The sequence below is a fragment of the Cavia porcellus genome, unplaced genomic scaffold (genome assembly GCF_034190915.1).
Source record: "Cavia porcellus strain 051 isolate PalLab524CR breed Dunkin Hartley unplaced genomic scaffold, mCavPor4.1 scaffold_10, whole genome shotgun sequence".
Taxonomy (NCBI): domain Eukaryota; kingdom Metazoa; phylum Chordata; class Mammalia; order Rodentia; family Caviidae; genus Cavia; species Cavia porcellus.
In genome coordinates this window covers 58,805,986-58,827,010 of record NW_026947493.1, presented here as the reverse complement: position 1 = coordinate 58,827,010, position 21,025 = coordinate 58,805,986, and the positions used below count along the sequence as shown (strand labels likewise).

The window sequence follows — 21,025 nt, the reverse complement described above, 5'->3', positions numbered from 1 at the left end:
AAAGGATTCTTGTGCATTGTTGGTGGAATTGTAATACTGTATATTCCTTATAAAAACCAATTAAGGAAGTTGTTAAACAGTTTTTTAAAAAAAACTGTCATATAACTCAGCAACATAAATTCCGGAATTCTGGTTATATATAAAACATAATCTATATGAGGATCTCATATAGATTTTTACATACTCATGACTACATAGTATTGTTCACAATAGCCAGAAAATGGAAGCAATCCAGATCCAGATGTTCACTGATGGATGAAAGGATAAACAAAGTCGTGATATGCTACAATATGCATAAGCCACAAAGATATTATGCTAAGTAGAATAAGCAAGTATCAAAGAAAACAAGTGATATATAATTTCAATCATGTCAGTATTTAATGATGAAAGATAAAATAGTAGTATAAATAAAACAAATTAGCAAAAATAGTCACAAAGCATAAAGTAGTAGGGTAGTTACCCAAAGCAAATGAAAAAGAGAAATACAAATTGTTTAATGAATACAGTTTGAATCTTACCAAAGGAGAAGTTTTGGTTTCCTTGCACAATAACATGAACATATTGAACATTAATGAACTATATACTTAAAATGGTTGATATGCTGAATTTCATGGTATGTATTTTTAATCAAAAATATATATTTTAAAATGATCAAATGTTCTACACAGATATTTTTCATAACATGAAATATAAAGGGGTACATCAAAAGAGGTTCAATGTTATTAGACAACATAGAAATTAAAATTAAACTCACGAGATACTTTTCCATAACCAGTTTGATGGTTATATTAAGAAAGAAAATACAATTTCGCTTAAAATAAGGAGAAATTGGAAAGCTCATTCATGGAAAAATGGTACAATCCTTTAGTGAACAGTCTGTCAAGATCTTAAAATGTTAAACAAAGGTGACACATGATCCAACAATTCCAACACTAGGTGTATACCATGTAATAAAAACCACGTTCACAGAATAATAGGTATATTACATATAATAGACTAAAGGTTGACACAATCCAAATAATTATAAACTGATTAATGGTTAAAGAAAATGTACTATATATATATATAAAATGGAAAATTATTTGGTAATAAAAAGAAAAATATGTTGATATATGCAACATGATGAATTCTAAAAATGGTTAGTTAAAGAAGCCATGTACAAATAGGTTAGCAGGGATGATGTCAGAGGCTTACAATTCCAGCACTTTGGGAGAGTGAGGTAGAAGGATCACATGTTCAAACTCAGCATGGGCAATTTATCAACTTAAAGAGGCCCTGCCCCAAAATAAAAACAAAAAGGCTGGGGATGTAGCTCAGTGTGAATGTCCAGGCTTTACTCTTCAGTATGTAAAACAAACAAACAAATAACAGTAAGTGTTACATAATTCCTTTTTTTTTTTTTTTTTTTTTTTTTTTTTTTTTTTGGTCTTTCTCGTTTTTATGGGTACCAGGGATAGAACTCACGACTGCCTGCTAGCAAGGCAGGCGCTTATGCCGCTGAGCTAAATCCCCAGCCCCATAATTCCATTTGTATTAAATGTCCAAAACAGATAAATCTGAAAAGACATATCATACATTTGTGATTGTTTAAGGCCATAAAGGTTTTGGAATATATGGACAGGCTTATGACTAATAGGTACAGGATTTCTTGGGGATGCTAATGAAGCTGTTATATATTTGACTGCAGTGATAAATGTATACTCTGAAATACTAAAAAAAGTAAGTTGTGTCCATTAAAAAGTAAATTATACGTGTGTGTTATATTTCAATAAAGCTTTTAAAAAACAAAGAATATGTTGGATGATAATTCTAAGATGAAAATAGAGAATAAAATAAAGTTTGAAATATGAATTAACATTTAAGGTATACAAAGTATAATATTATACTAAGATTTATATAACTACAGATGCATACAAATTCATATTTTAACTTATATATGTATATATATATATATATACAAAAAAAAACTTGACTGAAAAATAACAGAAATATTTCTGTTACACAAGTTTTCTTCTCTGTTCCCAAGAGTTTTAAGGTCTATTATAATTATTCTGCATCTGTCTGCAAGGCATTCCTTTGAAGACTATATCTGAGAACTAGAAGTTTTGATAGTATAATCCCTGTCATCCCCTTTCAATGCCAAAAAGGACAAATTCCAACAAATGTATATATATGAGGTTTCTTAATGATTCTAGAAAGCTTTGGCATTTTATTCCTTTTAGCAGGCCTTAGACTTTTAGGTCTATGGTAGTAGAAATATTTCCTGATTACATAAACTTAATTTAAGTATTCAGTTTTGATGTTTTGGGGTAAGAGATTTTATGCATATGTCTGTGCAAATGGTTTAGTCAAAATGGTGTTATTATATCAAAAGAAAATGCCCAGAAGTGCCACCTCTTATTTTCTCCTTACTGAGCACTTTCTGATTCAGAATAAATTTGAATATAGTTACCTAATACTATATTCCAAAATGTAATGTTGTGAGAAAAATCAAAAATAGGGGATATTTATTCATTTATTTGCATCACCATCCCCACACAGCTTCACACTGGCAAACTGAAAGCCAAAGTGGGTGTACAATCCAGGATCACAAGAGGAAATATAGCTCAACCCATAAATCCTGGAAATCTCTTTGGAAAAGGGAAGATATTAAGTACCTAGATACCCACACACATAAAACTGAGTTATACATACACACATGACACTCTAAGTTATACAAACAGATTCCCCAAAATATTCATTCAGTTGTTGTCCACAATATTTGTGTAGCCATGTACTAGTGTGGAAAAACTAAGCAAATGAAATATATATATATATATATATATATATATATATATATATATCCCTACAAAGACATATTGATGCATTCAAAGAACAATTATCTTCACTTTAAAATCAAGTTTGTCTTTAGAACAGTCACTCAAGGAAAACATGAATCTTTTTGAGGTGGTTTAAAAATCTGAAAAACAGCCCAGTTATCAGAGGTAGGCTTCAAAATGATGTTCATAATAGCTATTTTTCACTGCTTATAAACAACAAGAATTAAAGTCATGTGGTCCTAAATTCAAGATTTGCAGGACAGTGTTGACTTCTTTTCTGAGTCTGAATTAAGATGTGAGCCAGTGGTCCCTAGGCTTGTTTTAGTCAACTGGTAGCCAACTGACCCTGCATTTAAAATAAAATTAGGGAAACTCTGAAAGTTATCATTTCTAGAAAATATTTATCACCATTAGATAGTCTACATATTAAAATGTAAATTGTGGATTCAATATACAACCAACAAGACTAAGTATTAAAGCATTGAAAATCAAATTCTCCTTGGAGGTGCTATAATGAATTAAGCACAAATGAAAGAAGTTAGAGAGATAAAAGATACTTTAAGAAACACGTTTGCCTTGGTGACACTTTTGTACATGAAGATAAGTCATTATTATTTCACTATTTATTATTTTATAGGATCATCACTTTAAGTAAAACAGAAAAACAGTCGTCTTGAACATTTATACCATACTTTGACAAACTTTGATATAGACAGTTGAAATGCAAAAGGCAGTCACACTGCAACTTTGAAGATTATTTAAACTTGTGTTCAAGAACAATGGTCATTGGAGAGCAGATATCCAAACTTTAAAGTGAATAGCTTGTAAGTGGTTTTATAAGGAGCAGATCTAAGCTGAGCTCTGAAGAACAAACAGGATTTTGACAGGATAAATGGAAAGCTATTCAAGCAAACAGTGTGAGGGAAAAAAGAAATAAAAGTCTCAATCCAAAAAAAAAAAAAAATAGTATCTGAACAAGGAAAAAAAAAAGTTTTACTACAGTGCTTTTCAGACTGCAGGGTCATGATCTACTACACTATTTCTCAACAAGGGTGCTAGTAATCTTTTATATAACAACACTTTCTCATGCACAGAAGGAAGTCTAACAGCATCACTGACCTCTAGCCAGTAAGTGTTAATAGTGAGTTTCCTTTATTCTTTTTAGTTATATTGGGGGGCAGGGGGAATCCAGTATTTCCTCACACATTTTCAAATGTGCCCTAGTGGTGAATGAGCATTACTGAAAACCAACACTGAAGTCACTGAAATTTCTTTTTCAGTAAAAGAAGAGGGGTGGGGCAGAGGAAATTAAATGAAAGAGAAGAAATAAGAGGAGAGGGTATCAGAGTGGAAGAAAGGCAGAGAGACAGAGGAGAAGAAAGGAGAGAGGATGGGGCAGGGTGAGGGAAGAAAAGAGAAAATAAGAGAATGAGACAAAGAAAATGAGGACAAACAGAAAGTGCATTACAGTGGAAGGGTTACCGATTGATAAAGGATCTTATCATGACTGACTATTGAATTTTAAAAGAGTGCCAGAATTTTCAAACTTCATATTTTAACAGCATATCCACTAAGGAAAAAAGTTCATAAATTACTGCTACTTCCTATAAAGTAAATACAGAGATCTAACAAATTAGGGTGTCTACCATAACTGAAACTAAGAAGCATTAGAAATTTCAGAGAAAGCATAATATTGAAATATACCCAGAAAAATATGTTAATTTATAATATAATACATTCCTTCTTCAATAATTGAACAAATGATGGCTATTTCCCAAACCCTTCCTTAGTAGGTGACACCTGGAAAATGGAAATATCTTACTCAGACTTCAGTGACCTAAAGAAACTAATAGCACCTAGGCAGTTTTCCCTAAGAGATTTAAACATCTTCTTCACCTTTAAATTTTTATGTATAAACCTTAAGATATACTTCATTCCAAGTCTCTTAAAAACTAATCCAAGTGTACATTATACTCCTACTACACTCCCCTACAAAACATAAAACCTTATCTTAGAATTATGTACCAAAACTCATCCCTAGCCACCATCATATTCATATCGATAGCCATAAAAAAGCAAACGCAGCAGGCCAAATATTAATGCATGCTTTTTTTTAGATCCTTCATCTCACATGCCATTCTCACAACTCAGCTTGTCTTTTTGGCTTTTGAGAGTAAAATTCTCTTTTTCCAGTATCTCCTCCAGCCTCAGATGAGAAATGTCTCTTCTTTGTTGAGCAGAGTGGAGCATTGTCAGAGTAACACATCAGTATTAGGCATCATAGTAGTCAGCTTCCTGCTAATGTGAAAGGTGTATTTTGGACCATGTTTTCACAGATATCAGCCCATGATCAGATGTCTTTGTCATTTCTGGATCTGCAGTGAGACCAAACATCATGGTGATAAAAACGCTTTACAGGTGTAGCAATTTACCTTTAAGTGTCCAGGAAGAAAAGGAAGAAAAAAGAAAGGAAAAAGTGAGATCCCCAAAGAGGGTACTTCTTCAGTGACCTGGCCCTAATTACTAAAGCCACTAATTCCACTGGCCACTAATTCCCGATAGCACCACAGCTGGAGAGCAAGCCTTTATAACACATGACCCTTTGGAGGACAGTTCAGATCTAACTATAGTAGCTATGTAAAGAGTAACGACCATTGTGATTAAAATGTAATTACAATGTAATTCTGTTCTCGGCATGTTTTAATTTTGATAAAATTTTCAGACTGAAATAAAGGTATAAAACACATAAAAATTAATGTTTTTGAAAATTCTACAAAGTTAGAAACCAGAGATCTGAATACAGCTCATATATGTTTATTAGTGCCAGATGTTTAAGTTAAAATAAGATGATTTTAAATTACAGACAACCTACTACAGACTCCATCTTTCCATCATTATACTGGGCAACTTTATAAACCTGTTCTGAATTTGCACTTAATTACAGTGTTTAAGAGCATGTACAGTATTTTGGTGCCTGAATTTGCACTTAATAACAGAGTGTTTAAGAGCACGTACATACGATATTTTGGCGCCTGAAAAATTTTTGGACTATAATGTCTAAGCAAAAGTTTAGCTATAAATGAAAGTATCAACAGAGTTATTGTGAGCATTAACTTAGGCAATGCATGTAAAGTACTTAGCACTGGTCTATCATACAGTAATTAATAAATGTTAGCCCTCATTACTCTTTAGCAAATGAAATTCCTGCTGCTAAGGATAATGTGTTAGAGCAGAGAACATGAATAAAGTGCATTGACTAAAAATATTACACCTGGGCCTAATTTTATAAATATATTTTTATGTAAACTGCTTTTACAGATATTAAGGAAGTGAATTTTATCAGATGACAGACTTATAATAAGTTTTCCTTTGATTGGTTTTTAAATGTGCTGTATTGCACTGAACAAATTTTGCCTATTAGTTCTGAAGTAATATAGTTTTCAGCCATATACTCCATAAATCATTTTTTGGGTATGTGACACCATGCACTGCAGAATCTAAGGAAAAACTGACTACCATGAAAGGTAGAAAGATGAAAAGTCTTATTTTGAGTATGACTAAAAAGAAGTATTTCCTAAGTCTTCTTTAAGAACTCAAAACTTGTAATTCTATTTCATTCAACAGAAACACAGAGGTTTAAACTGTTTTGTTGTTTAGTATATAATAGCTACAGAATAATCAAGAAGGTACTGGCCAGGTTAAATAAAAGTGGGAAACTTTACATTGTAAAACCAAAAAAAAAAAAAAAAAAAAAAAAAAGCCCCGTTAACATAGAATTTGCAAAGTGTTTGGGGACTGAGATCTCTGTAAAATCTGATTTATATGGCAGGCATTACAATGCCACCTACTTCAGAATGACAGATAGTACAAGGTGACGTTGCAAGCGACAGCAGCCCCAGTGCTTTAACAGCAAATGTCTTCCATCTTAATAGTTTCAGTTTGTGCCATTCTGTTCACTTAAAATTCTAAACATCTAACACTTCTTGTTGCCTCGAAATCCAGATACAAAACCTTCAAATCAAACTATTTACTTCAACTGAAATCTGCCTTGAATAATTCATAAGGAAGAAAGATGACAGGAAAGAAAGTCAAAGGGATTTTTAATGAACTCTAGAGTTAAAAAATAATGACATAGAGGCTACTACAGCTTTCTCTTCCTATAAAAAGTAGTACTGGTCTCCCTTAACATTAAATCCTCCCAGACAATACAAGCACTAACACAGGGTTCAGCTCTTTGTTTGGCTGTGATTGATACATGAACACCATGGTGCTGATTACTAAGAGATGCTCCTTTCTGACTGATAAAAGTTGAAGAAACATTCAATGTCTTCACATTCAACTGACTTATTTCTTATGTTGTTTTGAAAATTCCAGTGGTATCTGGAGATTTAGTTAGAAAGCACTGTAATAACTAATAAATCCAGTGGCTCTGGTCTCAATTATATCAACACCTGCTTTTATACGGCTTTGCTATCCTAAAAGATGTTTGTACTTACCAGGTAGGCATTATGTTAAAGAATTCTCACTCTGTTCTAGTAGATAACCATCAGAACATGGTACCTATGAGACTAAGGTACTGAGAAGTTTTATTAAATTACCACATAGGGCCATTCTACCATTATTATTTTGAGAGGTTATATTAGCTTCTTACTGCAGCAGTAACAAATTATCATGAATGTAAGTAATTTACAACAACACAAAATTATTTTCTCCCGCTCTGGACACAAGAGGTCTATGCTGGTCATTAGGTCCAATGGAGTATTCTAACAATGTCTTTTCATGTCGAGATATTTAATCACATCACCCAAATCCTTACTTTATAAAACATAACCTACTTAAAAGTTCTGGGAATATTTAGGGGGAAATTATTCAGTCTATGGTAAGACTGTAATAACCAAACTAAATGTTTAATAGAAAATATACTTGTATACTACACTCTGTATGTTTTAATTATAAAAAAAGATAAAACAAAAACAAATTAAAATCTCAATAACTATAATGTGGCTTTTTAAAGTATTTTAAAAAATATTTTAAAAACCTTCTGACAAACTTTTACATTCATGAATTTCCATGTAGCTAGTCATATTAACCTGAGAATAACTGGACAATTCAAATACATGCAATGTCAAAATATATCAAAACTTTTATTAAATCTCTAATTCTAATCAAAACAATAGTGTACTATGTTCTTTTAAAATATTTCATTTTTCATTATGTTCTTTAGATACTCCTACATCTAGTGCCTAGAATATAAATAAATTTTAACGTTTATTGAATGAATGAGTGAATGCTACTGACTAAATGACTATATTTTTAAAAATGACCTAGTTTTAACTTTTTAGAATTTTAAAGCACAATACACTATCATTGCTTGTTGAAATATTAAATGAAAAGCTGATATTTAATAAACTTTTAAGAACTACATGATAGTTAGACAAACCTTATTTCAAATATATGCCCCAAATTTTAAAGATGTTCTTAATAAAATGAGTCAATCATACAAAGGGATAATTTTCAAATGACACTGACTCATATATTATTCTTACCTCAAATTAACTAAAGAGCCTCCTAATCTAGAACCTAATCCAAAAGCACATGACATTTAAATGTGAGTCTAATAATGAGATTTTTAACAGTGTAAATTTGTAAAAAGTAGTATCAATCAGTGTTATGGATTAAAAACTGGTGGGCAATTTAACACCAGCTGAATTAAATCAACATGGTGCTGAGTATAGATGCCCAACTGAGGAAAGTTGCCAGCATAACAGGAGATGAGGAGAGGAAGAGGGAGGTGTTGCAGGTTCTCATGACTGTTGTTTGGAGCCATTGGTTCTCCTGGAGGAGCTTGTCATGACTAGCTTCTCCAATAGGCATTCGGTCACTCTCATCAGAGGAGTTCCAGATCTTATTGCTGAGAATGACTGCAGTTCACTTTGGGGGAGCTTTGGCCCTTACTTTGAGCATCGCTTCCTGGCTCCAGAGGGGAAGATATGTGCTGTTTAATCTCCAGGAGGTTGTCACGCTGGCTTCCTGACTTGTGCTCAACTGTTCTCATTGTTGGAGGAGCTTGGGAACTCACTGTCATTGAGAATGGCTGTAGTACTTTTCAGAGGAGCACTGGTCCCTATTCTGAGTGTTGCTTCTTGGCTCCACTGCAGAACCTTCAACTTACTAGTACAGACTCTTCATCTGCTGGCAACTTTCTAGATTCCACCCCTGACTTTTGGGCATTCTCAGTGCAGATATGTAAAACAGACTTACATGAGTCATTGTCATAGGCTCTAGGTCTTCCACTGGACTCATGCAGGTCATTGCTGTGGGTCCAGGCCCTTGGCTGAATTTTCTAGGTTTTAGTGTTGTGGGCCTGTTTACCGCACTTTCTTGTATTTGACTCTGGCCAACCATCATAAAACAATATTATAAATTATTTGTCCTATATGTTATTGTTCTCCTTGCAACCCCTGACTACAACAATGGGTGGGAAATAATTATTTTATCATTTATGCACACAAAGCATTATATTAAAAATAAAAATGCATTTAAAACTTTAAAAAATGCTTTTTAAAATTGTTTAGGGAATCTCCAAATCAAGATACTATCATAATAATAATTCACTGTTATCCAAGAAGCAGAAGCACTTTAGAAAACGACTTATAACTTTAGAATAAATTTCATCCATGAGAAACGTATGAAGGGTACCTTTTACATTTTTTTTAGAGAAAAAAGTTAAAAATGACAATGAAACAGAGTTTCAAAACAGGTTAGTACGACCGTGACAATATTTAATACATTGTAAACAGTTATCTTCATAGTAAATCACAGTACAAAGTATAGGCAGGATATCTTGTCCAAACAGTATTAGCAGAAATCTTTATTTTCAATGAAGACAAACTAACTGGATGACCACCTTACCTATCTTGTGTATACACATTTTTTTTCTTTTCCTTTTCTCCTGACCCTTCTTCCCCATCACAGTTTGTATTTTCTTTTCTTTTGAACAGTTTCTTCTTAGTTCACCATGAATATTGTACATTTAAAATTTTATTCACTCATTCAGTTTCTCACATATTTACACATATGGGTCTAATTTATTTCACTTATGATTAAATTCTTGAGTTGCATCCATCTTCCTATAAAATTCTCCAGTTTATCTTTCCTTATGGCTGAGTAGTACTCCATTATATAAAATAAACCACATCTTTTATATGCATTCCTTGGTTGGTAGGCATTTTGGTTGTTTCCAAGATTTAGCTACTACAAATTATACTGTTACCAACATGGGTGCACATATTATTGCTGTTATGATGTTTTCAATTCTTCTAAGAAGATACACAGAAGGGGGGTCCTGTGGTTTAATAGAACCGCTAATCCTAGAATTTCTGAGGAATATCCACACTAATATTCATATTAATTGGATAAATCTACACTCCAAAAGTGGAGAAGGGTTCCTTTTTCATCACAACCTCACCAGCACTTGTCATCAGTTGACTTCTTGATGAAAGCCATTCTTTCTGGGGTGAGATAGAGTACAAGTGTTAATTTAATTTGCATCAAAAAACCAATGATGTTCGATATTTTTTCAGGTAGTTATTTCTCATTTGTATTTCTGCATTTGAGAGGTGTGTATTCATCTCAGATGACCGCCTTTGGATTGGGTTTTTGAATAAGGTATGATTTTTTAAAAATTTTTTTGTATGTTCTAGATACAAATCCTTTGTCCAAGAGACAACAGGCTATAATTTTTTTCCCACGTTGTTGGTTGAGCTTTCACTCTGCTGGTGCTTTCTTTTGCTGTGCAAATCTTTTTATAAGGTGAGATTCCATGTTGATCCTTTGTAGTATATAACTTGCAGTGGGAATTTTGTTCATGAAACTTTCTATCTACATCTATAATTTCTTTTCCATTAAATTTAGTGTTTCCATTTAATATTTAGATTTTTGATTCACTCTGACTATAGTTTAGTACATGGTGATAGACATGGGTCTTTGGCATATGGAAAGCCAGTTTTTCCAGCATCATTTATTACAGAGACAATCTTTCTTCCAGTGAACATGTTTGGCTCCAAGTAGCTGAGTGTGTTTGGAGTTCATCTGCATCTTCATTCTGTCTCATTTATCCTCAGGCCTGTTTCACCTACCAATATCACACTGATCACAATACTTTTGTAGTATAGTTTCAGGCCTGGCATTATGATGCCCTCTGGCATGCCTTTGTTGCCCAGAACTGCTTTTGCTTTTCTAGGTCTCTTCTGATTACATATGAATTTTAGGGGTTGTTTTCTCTAGATCTGTGAGGTATGCTAGTGATATTTTGATTAGGATTGCATTCAATTTGTATAGTAGTTCCATGAGCATGGCCATTTTCACTGTTAGTTCTGGGAATATGCCATTTTCACCTCCTATCTAAGGACAAGGGACATCTTCTGTTTTCTGATATCCTCTTCAATATGATTTTTTTGGTACTGTAATTTTCACAGTAGAGATCTTTTACATCATTTTAAGATTAATACACATTTCATGTTGTTAGATGTCATTGTGAAGGGTTGCTTTCCCTAATTTATCTCTCTGAGTTTGTTGCTTTTGTATAGAAATACTATTGATTTTTGAATGTTGAATTTGTATCCCACTAAACTACTGAATTTGGATATTCAATCTAAAAGTTTTTGGTGGTGCATTTGGAATCTTATATGTAAAGTATGTCATCTACAAATGATAATTTAACTTCTTTACCTATATTTCTTTTTTCTCTTATCTAATTGCCATAACTAATGTTTACAGAACTATTAAGCAGGAATAATAACAGATATTCATCTCTTGCTCCTGATTTTAGAAACAAATCTTTCAGTATTTGGCCATTTAATATGGTAGTTATTGGTTTGTCATACAATGTCTTCTATAGGATTGTGGTAAAAACTATCTATTCCAATTTTCTATGGGGATTTAACACGAATGGGTGTTGGACTTTGTCAAATATTTTTGCTACATCTATTGAGATGATCATGTGATTTCTGTCTTTGGTTCTGTTAATATGGTGCCTTGTGTTATTTTGCATATGCTGAACCAACCCTGCATCCATGGAATGAAACTTTCTCATTCATGATATAAAATCTTGATAATTTTCTGCACTGTTTGCTGTTATATCTTATTAAGGAGTTTTTTGCATCTATGTTCATTAGACAAATTGTCCTCTAGATTTCTTTTTTTGGTAGCATTGTTAGGTTTTGAAATCAGAGTAATCCTTGCTTTCAGGAATGATTTTGAAAGTACTACTTCCCTTTCAATTTCTTTATGAAGTTCATCATTGATGGCATTATTTTTTCTCCAAATTTATTGTAGAATTCAACAGTGAATCCATCAGGGCCTTGGTTTTTCTACGTTGGTAAATTATTTATTACTCATTGGCTGATACTGTGTTAAGAGTTTTTATATATTCTTGGTTGAGTTTTAGCATTTCAATTGTGTCTAATATTCTATCCTTCTGTTTTTTATTTATTAGAATACAGGTTCTCATAGGAAGAACTGATATTTCTGTTGGATCCATTGTGATTTCTCCCTTTTCATTCCTTATTGCCTGAATTTGTGTTTCATTTCTCTTTTGGATAACTGACTAAATGGTGTATACAATTTTATTTTTTCAATGAATCAACTTTTTGATTCATTGATTTTTTTGTTTTCTTAGTCTCCTTTGTTTTATTCTTTATAATTTCCTCCTTCATATGAGCTTTAGACTCAATTTATTCCTTTCTAGAATTTGAGGTTCAACATTAGTTTATCTGAGCTGATTCTGATGAGTTCATCACTATAAATTTCCCTCATAAAACTGCTTTCATTATGTCCCATTAGTTTGGATATATCGCATTGGCAGTATCATTAAATTCTATATATTATTTAACTTTGTCTTTAATTTCTTCTGTGACCCATTACTTGCTCAGAGGGTATTGTTTAATTTCCATGTGTTTATGTATTTTTTTTGTGATTTCTTTTGTTAATTTCCATTTTCATTCTGCTATGTTCAGGTAGTAAGTACCAGATGATTTCAATTCCTCTACATATCAAACATATTTTGTCAGCTAACTTATGGTATATTTTGGAGAATGTCACATGTACAGCTGAGAAGAATATGTAATGTGATGTTAGTGTGGAACACTCTGTAGACATCTACCAAGTCCATTTGTGCACAGGTCTGGTTTAATTCTAATATTTCTTTGTTAAATTTTTGTCTAGTTGATCTATTTGCAAGAGTAGCATATTAAGGTCCTCCACTGCTATTATATTAGTGCTTATTTGGTTGTTCATGTTTATCAATATTTGTTTTATGTAATTAGGTGAACTAGAGTTTGGTGCATAAATATTTATGATTGTTAACTCTTCTTCTTAAGAGTTTTCCCTTAACAGGTATGTAGTGATCTTATTTTTTGATCAGTTTTAAAATTTGCATTGTCTACAAATAAAATAGCTATCCCTGCTTTTTTTCTGGGTTCCATATCATACAGAATTGTTTTCCATCCTTTGATTTTTAGTCTATGAATTTCTTTTTGGGTTAACTCTGTTTCTTGAATTCAGCATATTGTTGGATCTTCTTTCTTGATCCATTTTGCCAGTATGTTGGTTTTGATCAGTGAATTGATGTGAATTTATGTTGATGGTTATAACTGATGCATGTTGACTTTTTTTTTTTTTTTTTTTTTTTTATGTTTTGCTATTGCTTGTTCTTTCTTTCTCCTCTGTTTAACTGCTTGCCTTGCATGCTGGCTTCTTTCTATTGGTGCCCTGTGTTTGTGGTCTTTGTATTTCTAATATGTTCTTCTATCTATAGAGCATTCTGTAGAGCTGATTTTGTTTTCATGAATGTCTTTAGCTGTTCTTTGTCAAGAAGTACCCCATTTCTGCATCGATTGTGAGAGCTAGTTTTACAGTTTACATCAATCTGGGTTGACGATTTGTTTTCCTTTAGGACTTGAAATGCCTAATTCAAAGAGCCTCTATCAAGGAGCTTTGAAGGTTTGTGTTGGGAAATATGCTGTGATTCTGATGGACTTTCCTTTATAGGTATAATGTTTCTTTTCTCTAGCTGCTTTTAATATTTTTTTTTCCTTCTGCTGAATTTCTAGAATCTTGATTATATGCCTTGGTGTAAATTTATTTTGATTAAGGCTACTTGGAGTATCTTATACTTCATTTGCTTTGTATGTCCAGTTCTTTATTCATGTTTGGGAAGTTTTCTGCCATTATTTATGTGAAGACATTGTAATGGCTTTTGGCTTTTTCAAACTTTCACTCAGATTCCAGTCAATCTTATATTGTTGTTCTTTATTTCATCTTGTAGCAGTTAGATTGATTTTTGTGTTCTCTTGTGATTTTTTAACATATTTTTCTTTTCCCGTTGAAATCATGTTGCTGTCTTCTATCTGATATTCTATCCTCACCTTCATTCAATCTATTTATACTTTCAATGGAGTTTCTAATCTCCTTTCTGTTTGGATATGTTTCATTAATTCCATTTCTTGTCTATGTTTGACATTATTTTCACTGTTTTCCTCTGCTCCTCTATTTATCTATGTCTGCTTAATTTCTTTTATTTACTTTACACCTAAGAGAGTACTTTTTCTATGGCCTCTTCCATTTTTTTTTTTTTTTAACTTTTAAAAAAAATTTTATCGGTACCAGGGATCAAACTCACAACCGCCTGCTTGCAAGGCAGGTGCTTATGCCACTGAGTTAAATCCCCAGCCCCCTCCTCTTTTAAATAAAAAAAATCTCTGCTGCTATTATTTCACAGACTTGCAATTTTTGGCTTCCAGTTGACTCTTTGTGTTCTATACTTGTCCTGGGTGATCAAGGCATTGTGATTGCGTTTAGCTTCTTCATCTTGTCATTTTCTAATTTCTCTTTTATTTTTTTTTTCTGTGTTGATGTTTGAAGATTTTTTACATTAGACAATCTTATCAATGGTGTTGAGGCTTTCATATGAGGTGTCTGTTCCTCTTGGCCTTTAGGTTTATATCTGTAACCCTCCTTTCCAATATATGAAGACTGAGGAGTTATCTATTTGAATTAGGGCCCTTTCTTTTGGTACTGGTGTTAGTTATGACTCCTTACATCACAGTGTGGCCACTCCTCTAACCAGTCACCTTGTCCCAGGACAATTAAGGAAGAGAAGAAAGCAAATTTACTCTCTTCTTATTGGTACTACTGTACCAGAGCAATTGTATTTAATTTCCAATAAATCTCTTTAACATTTTTTAATCTCACTGTTTCTACCAAACAGGTATTTTGTTTTACAATGTTTGAAGTAAAAAAGATTGCACACAAATAATTATCCTTCTACAAAAGTTCATGTTAGTATATTTTTTCTTGCCTGTTTTTACAAATAATAGTGAAGATTTCTAGAACCAACTTAAATGGCTTTCTTATTCTAGTAAGAATATTCTTAGATATTTTATTTTTGAGTGCTATGTGTTAACAGTACATATTGATAGGGATTGGTGTGATATTTTAACACATACATATAGTATGCACTATTCAAATCCAAACTTCCTTTATCCACATTTCCCCCACCCTATTTCAAACTTCAATAATCATTATTCTGTAACGAGATACATTTTCAGTTTCCACATATAAAAGAGATCGTTGTCTGTCTTTTTTATTATGATTTATTTTACTTAACATAATGTCCTTCAGTTCATAATGTCCTTTTTGCTGCTAATGATAGGATTTCACTCATTTTCATGACTAAGGGATAAGCAATTGAAATATTCAAATATTTTACCAATATTATGAATTATGAAAATAATATCACTCTAAAATTCATAAGAAAAATTCAACACAATTATTTTTAATATTTTTATTGGAAGTGGAATAAAGATAAGATGTAATTTTAGGGAAAAAGAGCATCTCACCAGTGACAATAAAGACACAAAAATTTCTAAGGTCTAAAGATTCACTACTCATAGGTAGATGTATATCAAATGACTTTTTAAAATAACTAAAATTACAAATATCCCAAAAGAAGAGTGGCTTTGCTAAGCATAGAAGTACATGCCTGTAATCCCAGCACCCACACAACTAAAAAGGAGGATCAGTGGAAGTTTGACGCTATCCTGGACTACACTTTTGTAAGACCTCATTTCAAAAAACCAAAACCAAGACAAACAAACAAAAATAACAAATGATTATATTCTATGAAAATGCATTAAAATTAAACATGATTTCCTAAGAGTTACAGCAATTTTTAATACATTTATTGCTTCTGTATGTTTGACTAAGAATGTGCATATTTTAAGATAAAATATGAAATTTTCATCTTTGATTAAAGTGTATTTTGTGCTTAATTTATTTGCAAAAAAAGATCAGTTTCATTATATTTTCTAAGAGAAATAATTACATAGCTAAAATAGCACTTTTATTTTTATAAACTTGAAATAACTGTTAATTTGGGAAAAATATATTTTGACCTTTTTCTTCTTCAATTATCAGATAAGGCATATTTTATTATTAATTAAAACATAAAAACTTAGTCAAACACATATATAGATTTATCTTTAGTGAATAATTATCATCTATATCCTGTGAATTTTTCATTTTAGCATAATACTAAATACTGCATGTTTATAACTATCACAAAAAGTAAGCTTTTACATGCTTTTACGCAGTGAAAAATTTTATTGACGGATACAGAATCCTTATTTAGAAAAAAGGAATAGATTTCATCTAAATTTAGGAGTTACATTCTAGCCTGTAATAATAAAGGTGAATCACAGAGCTGGGACGCTTTATTATAGTATACTAATGACAAATCATCTAACATATGTTAAATGAAATATATTTCAAAAGACCCATGATGTATCAAATTGTACCCCTATATTTTGCTTCTAGTTTCACAATTATTCTGATTGATCTGAATGGAAGTAAACAGAAAGTTTAATCATTTTACTACCTCACATTAGAATCCTGGTAAACTATCATATTCCATATGATTCATGAATATCTTAAAATAATTATAAATTGCTTAAAATAATTCAAGAAATACAGCATATTTTCAACACTAGGTATAATCCCAATCCCTTTTCAATTCATTAAACTATTTCTTACATTACTCAGATTTGTGTAATGAGTTCAGAGACAGTATATTAAATCTAACAAATATGTTTTCATCAGCATATAATTAAAGGCAGTGAGAACACCTGACAGGTTATAGGGGGTAATTAGACATTGTAGGTTTTCAACTAAGCAAGAAGTTTCAGACATCTGGACAGATATAAGTTCAAGAGTAAGATCTATACAAATATAACAAAATAATTAACACTGTTTCAGTGTTTACTGTTAGTTCCCATGCTCACAACTGTACACTTACCATTGTGTTTAATTTAAATAGTAACTTTACAGATATGCACCGTTTTATGGAAAGACCCTAATACTTAAGAGAGTTTAATAAAGTATTAGGTATATGGCTAAGTAGAAAAGATACATTATAGAAGCTTCCAGTCTTACATACTACTCTGAATAAGAAAAAAGATGAAAGCAGTACTGCATGGCTTCTTTACAGATTAAAACTGGAGAGTCAGTACAGTCAGCTAGGCTTCCTGTGGTCAGCAGCCCTTAAGTGTTGCATCAGTGAGACCTCTCCCACAACTGATGCCTTTCTTAATTCCCTTCTTTTAAGTTGGTTCCAATCAACAGTAGATAGCAATATAGAAAAGATGTCATTGATGTAATTGGGTTACAAAAGAGTGTGACTTAATTTTTGTAGCTCAACTTCTCTGTTCCCTTCGCATTAGGTACTTGTTGATGAAAGGGCATTGGAGAGGGTACGTTCCAATACTAGGGAGGGCAAGTTCTGGTCAACAGCCAGTAAAGGACTAAAGTCTTTGATTCAATAGAGCTTGACCTACTGAATTCTGTGAACATCTGTCTAAGTGACCTGGAAAGGAGACCTTTTACAGGTGGAGATCTCACCTACAATTCTGGTCTAACATGCTGGTTATAGCCTTAAGAGACAAGTAAAATTAGTGCCTGGGTCCCTGAATCACAGAAACAATGCAATGATAAATGTATTCTGATTTAAGCCACTAAACCTTTAGGTAATTTATAATAGGCAATTGGTGACACATTTCATTTCCTCAAGGCCAAATTATGCCTTATTTGACTTCATGTACTGAGCAATAGCTCTGCTCCTGAAACACAAAAAACAACTCATTAATACCAATTGACTAAAAGATTAATATTTTAAATCATTTGAAATTTTAGATTTTAGTATTATTTTATACAGAATATATGTTTACCATAATCCTACAAACTTCATCTGAATAAAAGATATTATACATAAAAATAGCCTAAACTCAGTAATAAAGTCCCCTCTTCAGCTCCACTAAGGGATATTGCACATACTAAAATGATTCATGGTGTGATATAAGGTTTTGATAACTTTTAACAATTACATATCCATACCACAACTGGAGACAGAAAGCATTTTCATCTCCTCAAAAGGCTTAAGTCTCTCAAGTCCATCCTCATTTCTTTCAGGCTGAGCAGCTTCCTCTCACAATATTCTTACACTTTTTAGCCTTCCAAATACAAAGATGTTTTAAAATGTATGATTTGTGCTGCAAATGCACATATTATAAAATATATTAATCCACACCAAACAGCTAATTGAATTTAAAATTTTGATTTTCACTCAGAATTTTATATGAAATCCATTTAATGGATATAATCTAAAAATAAATAATTCATAGTTAAATGACAAAACACTTGTAAATTTTTTCTAAGTGATCTTTACTGCGCTGCCCTGACAAAAATACCATTTCTAAAACTTCCTCAACAATCCCTATTATTTATCCAGATTATTTTCCTCTCTGCACAGGGAGAGAACTATAAGAACTTTATTGGGCTATATTTAACTATTCTGCAGTAGCCATTATGAAGCAAAAAATGATTTTACATATGAACTACGAATTTGTAGCTTTTGCTACAACTTGGCACTTTGAAATTGATTCTTGATTAAATTTTCAACTTGCATACAATCAGCCTACTTGCAAAGTCTGCTACTTTTTAAAAATGCTAGCGACTTTTCCTTGGATGTAAGGCTTGGTAATGGATGGGCAAATAGCATTGAGAACTATGCAATATAAGTATCGGGCAAGACTCAGCAGGAGCAGCAATATCATGTAACTCTAATTCCTGCAGTTTTATTTAACGAATACTTACTGAATTCTCACAATGAGCCGGATTAGTCTAGCCTGTTTTTTTTTTTTTTTTAATTCAATACCTTTTAAAAATTTACTTAAGAAAAAAGACTGATGGTTACTAACCCAAGTGCAGGAGTCAAATAAGCTACATAGACTTTAAAATGCCTGCCACCTTGGAGTTCCTCTTTTCTAAATTCCAATTACTGACTAAATCCTAAAGAATATGTTACTGTCTAATTCAATTTACCAACACGTTATGGTAATCATTTACAGCTGAGCAATCATACTTGGGAGTACAGTGAACAGAAGAATAAATCTCAAATAAGAATAATCTATATCCAAACTGGGTTTTGTTTTATAATTGCTAAATTTGTGCTTATAGAAAATACAAAATTCATTCAAGGTCAGCAGCTACTTTAAATGAAATCAGATATGATATGGAACTTTTCCTATTATTTCAACTAGATCATCTAAAACCCTAATATTTAGAATAAAAGAAAGAATCCAAAGAGAAGTTGGTAGACACTTTCCCCAGAGTTTTCTAATAAAAAATCAAACTAGCTGGCCTATCAAAAGCAGAATTATGACACACATTGAAGCAAATGTCCAAAGCAAGGGAAAGGATTTTCACTTCCCTCCTCTCTCTCACAGACACTCCAAGTATATAAACAAGGGAGCTGGATCCACTGGCTGCAGATATCTGCAGGCAATTCTCCATATGACCATTATGATGCGAAGATTCAAACACAAGCTCACATGTGGGCCCTAGAGTTTGGGGAACATATGAACATTAAAAAAGTTGAGTTTCTTCTGTTGTGCGGATATCAGATGGCAGGATGTTGGCGGAACAAGTTCAAAGAGCATACAGCAAGGAGAAAAAACATAGGACAGAATAGATCTGCATTCCTTTCTAACATGACATGAATGTCTAATGTCCTGTGGCTCTACTCATCCCACAGAAAGCCATCTACTACTTTTATGAGATTCTACTTAAAAGAACTCCTAGCTCATGTAAATGAACTCCAGCAGAAAGAAGATCTCCAATTGCCTCCTTGAGGAATGATGAGGGAGGGACAAGACTCTGAAAAGTCTACAAACACACCCCATATGGCAGCCAGCTCATACTAAACACTGAGCTGAGAAAGACTGCAAAAGTACAATTTAGCCAAAACACTACTCTATACTGCAGAGCTCAGATTAGGAGTCAGACCCAATGGTTAGAAAAGGAATGACTCTGAATTTTACTTGAATTAACTGAAAGTACAAGCTGCTATATTAAATTGTGTTTATTATTGAATATTTGAACATTTATGGTGTTTACATAACATACATTAAATTACATATCAGATAACACAACTGAAGAGAAAATTAAAAGTGCTTTTAGACCATTCAATAAGATCATTACATAAAGATTAAAAACAATGCACAGTAAGTGCCTTAACATAGTACCTGGCACATAGAAAATGATTTTAATAAATATGGGTTATTGCTAGTTTTATTACTCTATTTCTGACACTTTTAGTTAATTTATTTACATATATTACCTCTAATTCTTCCAATAAACCTGTAAGGTCATAACTGTATTTGTTTCATATAAAAAAGAGGAAAAATTTTAAAGTAGTCTCCACCCTCAGAACTTTGCACTAAAGAAACCAATAGATTAATAATAGCAATGGTATAGAGTATCTAACATACACATTGTATAGCATGCTGTTTGAAGACAATCCCAACCATACTTACTTAAGCTTTCTCAGAGAATTGTACTAACAGGAACAAGTTATTCAGAAGAAACAGAGGGATAACACTCCAGATGATAGGCTCTGTAAGAAGTTTAGAAAGGCTAGAGTGAGGAGGCAGAGTGAAATGATACAATAAAATTGCTTATAATTCTTTTTAGTAGTCTCCTGAAGAAAATGGTAACCAAGGGATGAATTTCACGGAAAAAAGTGATCAGAACAATTACAGTTCATAGCACAGAACTCAAAAGTATCGAAGTCCGACAGTTTCCAGTTGCTCAAC

The 21,025-nt window shown here is 32.4% G+C and overlaps 1 protein-coding gene across 6 annotated transcripts in view; it reads right to left on the bottom strand.

The window, feature by feature from the left end:
- Ralyl (RALY RNA binding protein like) overlaps positions 1 to 21,025 on the bottom strand; it is a 725,971-nt gene that overhangs the window by 507,250 nt on the left and 197,696 nt on the right. For 3 of the 6 annotated variants that reach the window (XM_063257508.1, XM_063257503.1, XM_063257507.1), the window contains one exon: positions 20,747 to 20,826. The exons of the other annotated variants lie outside the window; for them this stretch is intronic. The gene's annotated coding sequence lies outside the window, so the exon portion shown is untranslated. The remainder of the gene's footprint in view (positions 1 to 20,746; positions 20,827 to 21,025) is intronic. 6 annotated transcript variants of the gene reach the window in all.